This window comes from Cebus imitator, unplaced genomic scaffold (assembly GCF_001604975.1).
Source record: "Cebus imitator isolate Cc_AM_T3 unplaced genomic scaffold, Cebus_imitator-1.0 Scaffold65, whole genome shotgun sequence".
Classification (NCBI taxonomy): Eukaryota; Metazoa; Chordata; class Mammalia; order Primates; family Cebidae; genus Cebus; species Cebus imitator.
In genome coordinates, this window is record NW_016107380.1 from 4,004,989 (window position 1) to 4,009,381 (window position 4,393).

General features: G+C 38.3%; 1 pseudogene; it reads right to left on the reverse strand.

Annotated features, from left to right (window-relative positions):
• Positions 1-1,511: 1,511 nt before the first annotated feature.
• LOC108305641 lies at positions 1,512-3,108 on the reverse strand (annotated as a pseudogene).
• Positions 3,109-4,393: the final 1,285 nt, after the last annotated feature.

The window sequence follows — 4,393 nt, forward strand, 5'->3', positions numbered from 1 at the left end:
GAAAGAAAGAAAGAAAGAAAGAAAGAAAGAAAGAAAGAAAGAAAGGAGAGAAAACTGAATTGTTGTGATTGTCACATAGTTTATAAAATTCCTAGAAATCACTAAGCCATACTTAGAGTGAGTAAACTTGTACATACAGTGAGTAAATTATATATTAAATTGTATACTTTCATAAATCTATGTATACACAGTTGGCCCTTGAATAACATGGATTTGGATTACACAGGTTCACTAATACAAAAGTTTCCAATAAAAGTTACACTTAGTGTGACTGCTCCTTCTGCCTCCTTTCCCACCTCCTACACCTCTTCTGCCTCTGCCATCCCTGAGACAGCAAGACCAACGCCTCCTTTACCTTCTCTTCCTCAGCCCATTTAACATGAAGACAATGAGAACAAAGACCTTTATTAGCAAGTACATTTTCTATTCCTCATGATTTTCTTAATAACATTTTCTTTTCTCTAACTTACTTGATTGTAAGAAAACAATATATAATACACATAACATACAAATATTTGTTAATGGACTATTCATGTTATCAGTAAGGCTTCCAATCAACAGTAAGTTATTGGTAGCTAAGTTCTGGGGAAATCAAAAGTTACACAGATTTTTGACTGCACAGGACCTCGGTGTCCCTAACCCCCACATTGTTCAAGGGTTGTGTGTGTGTGTGTGTGTGTGTGTGTGTGTGTGTGTGTGTGTATTCATAGTTTGTTCATGACTTTTAGGTTTTCACATTATCCGAAGGTAAATTTTAGACATTCTATACCCTGCACTTCTAATTCTGTGTCTCAAGCCCCTTCAAAGACTCATGACAACAGCTATCACTATACTTTTTCATTTCTCTACAGCCTGATCCGCTTCATCCACTTTAAAGTTGAGGCATCTCCCTTGCATAAGAAAAACGGGATTCCGCCACTACCTGAATGCCAATTTGAATATTAATATTTTTTCATGTATTTCTGATATTTGTAGTATGCCATCATCTTAGCACAGATTTGATAAGGTATTTAAGAAGTATTACCTAATTTAATGTATAATCAATAACAGGTTTAGTGAGTACCAGAGCTTATATTAAAATTTGGGTCTATCTGACTATATACCTTTTGCACTCAACCAGTGTCTCTTACACCACACTCCTCTTCCTCTTTTCATGTTTTGCCATGATCTCATTGTACTTTCCCATGTCAAAAGAAAGATGAGAGAGAAAATGTTTTATATAGAAACCTGCAAGTTTGTAGCCTCAGTAACCTGCAAATAATAGGAAATACTCCTGAACCTTTTTTCAAATAGTTTTTTATAAATAATGTGTTCAAAGATTTTGAGCCACTACATAAGTAAGAATCCTACTCCTTAAGAAAAATACAGATTTTGGTAAGAGTTAAAATTCTGAGATTCAAGCCTGATGCCAACCAAGCCTTTACATTTCTACTGCATCAATTCCAAAAAAAGTGGATGGCAATTTTAGTGTACCAAACTCCACTGTGCTGTATAGTTTCTTTTCTCTTGAGTCAGAAAGCTGTATTCTGCATCATTTACCCCTTGTTTGCTCCTTGATGGATCTTGGAATCCAGTTTCCAGATTTTTTATTTTCTTTAATAGGAAACTCCACAACCATTTCCTGAGGATTTTTGCAGATGAAAACAAGTGGAGAACATGATTCTTGACTGATGTCTGGAAACTACTCCTTAAATTGCTTCTGAAACAACCAATTAGGTCCAGACAGCCCAGAAGACAACCTGATGGATAGTCCCTGGGAAATTCCACATCTTTCCCTGAAGATGATGATATGTAGCCTGGAGTTCTGAGACTTCTTGAAGGCAGAGGGAGGTTTTGGCTACGACTGCTCTCCAAAGTTGTCCTCTGTGGGAGATGTACCGGGATCTGCACTCCATCCTTTTCTAATCCCTCTAAAAAGCTGAGAAACCCAGGGGATGATGTATAGAGAGGCAAGACACACTGTCAAACCTCCCTGAAAGTCTTAATCCTGCATTCACAAGTAGTACTGAAATGAGTTGAACTCTAGTCCCAATCCTGCTGAATGGGAAGCATTCTTCTGTGAGGCTGCACCTATGTAGTCAGCCCACTGGGGAGGGGTCTGATACGTGTTGAGATTTATCAGAATTCCCAAAGGCTCTTCAGGAGATATATCAAATGTGGTCAGTGTCTCGTTCAAGGTTTCCTTGGTAAAGGCCTATATTGTCTCATGTATTCTGCTGTGATATTCTGCTAATGGAATTTTTTTTTCCAGTATCTTCCCTGCCTGTAAAGTTAATGGTGACCTTCTTAGAGAGTCGAGAAGCATGTCAAAGTTCTCTCAGCTCCTCTTCTCGCTCCTTGTTTGGTTTCCCGCTCAAGTTTGGACAACCACAGGTTAGAATCACTGGCAAAGTAATCTGATCACCACCAATGACTTGGGTGGTTCCTTTGAAAACCAGCCTGGTCCAACTCCAACAGTTTGTCTTTGTACTTGATAGCCTTCACCATACCAGACTAAATTTGAAATTCTTGATGACATAGAAAGTCCTTGGCAGAGATGTCCACCTTTCCAGAATTTTCCATCAATGGCATGAGCTTCTTTAGCAGTTTCTGGCTCTCATTTGAGTCATGCTGTAAAATATCCTGTTCTTCATGAGTACATACCAGAGTGACACAGAATAGTCAAGGGCTGGAGCCCTGTTGTTCACAAACAACAGGCCCACCAATCAGACAGCTATTGATGAGCTTGTGCTTCTGGCCCAGGCAATCACAAGGGTGGCAACTGTGGAGCAGACTGCAAGCCTATTGGTCCGTCTCTTGTGTGTAAATTGACAAACTTTGTCTTCTTCTTCAAAGAGTTGTTGTTTCTCTTGTTCCTTGGGCAAATCAAAAGGTGTTTTACCTCTGCAGTTATGTCAGATTCAGCAAATACAGGAACTTCCTGCCTATTTCTCCCTTTCCTCCTACCCAGCTTTAGCTGGTCCCTTGATTTCTCCCCATCTAAAGTTTGATTTTGTTGGAAGCACTGTGCATGATCTCCTTGCTGACATCCAGACCAAAAGTTTTCCCCAACTGCTAAGTGGACCATTACACTAGTGGCTCCATGGACGCTGCCCCAGCCACTGCCATCTTCCCTGGACAGAACCTGCTGGGCCCAACACTTGTTTTTTGACATAACTGAATGCTAATAAAGAGTTGTTTTGCTCCAGGGGCCAAATTTTAACCTGAGTGAGTTAACGATTCAAGTTAATTTCCAAACCTCACAAACTAAGCACAACCTCAGAATTTAAAAAGACTAGGAAAATACCTTACTAATTTACATAGCTACGGTATTTTTTCATGTACAAAGGAATTTCTCAGGAAAAATTTTTAACGTTTTATAAGAGTCTTGTGATGTGGATATCATTAGCCTTGTTTTACAGATGTCAGAAAAAATACATGGAAGTAAATGGTAGATTTGCCTCCCAATTTCAAATTCACTCTTCTTAAATCATTAAATTGATTTAATGTTTATCTTTGACAAGTTGAGTAAATAATAATGGCTCATTCTCTACTGGAGTATGAAGGAGGTTGAAATATCCCTCTTCTGCACTTCAACTCTAGGTTTTGACAGCAGAGAAGCTGTTTATACTGGAACATCTGGCAAAACCTGTTTGTTGTCTCATAGCCACAGTAGTGATCCACAGAGACTCGGTAGTATCTGGTCACTCCATGTAGATTGTGTTTGATTTTGATCAAATGTTATTATCCTGATGTGTCTAACGTGGAAATATAGCACAGTTATGAACCCAAGAGGCCTTTTGGGAATGCTATTTATTCCCAAAAAAAAATTTTTTAAAGGCAAAAGTTAGCATGTACTGTAATATCTTATTAAAAACAATCACAGACATGTGTCACTTAATGACAGGGAGCCATTCTAAAAAAAATGCATCATTAGGCAATGTCATCATTGTGCAAACATCACAGTGTACTTACACAAACCTAGAGAGTATAGCCTACTACACAAGTAAGTATATGGTAAAGCCTATTGCTCCAAGGCTACAAACCTATAAGGCATGTCACTGTACTGAATACTGAATCCTGTAGGCAACTGTAACACAATGGAAATACTTGTGTATCTAAACATATATAAACATAAAATGGTAGGGTAAAAAGACAGTATTATAATCTTGTGAGACCACTGTCATATATTGTCTTTGTGACCAAAATGTCATTATACAGTGAATGACTGCACAAGTCAACTCTTTCCCTTGAGAAGAATCCTTAGAAAAGATAATCATCTCCACCTGCTATTGGGCTAATTATTTGCTTGTGTATTCTAATACTCTGGTCTTCTTTAGACACTGCCTATCAATATTTGAGAATTTCATAAGTATGTACAATTTTATATCCTTTCTCCAGTTGTATGGCCAGT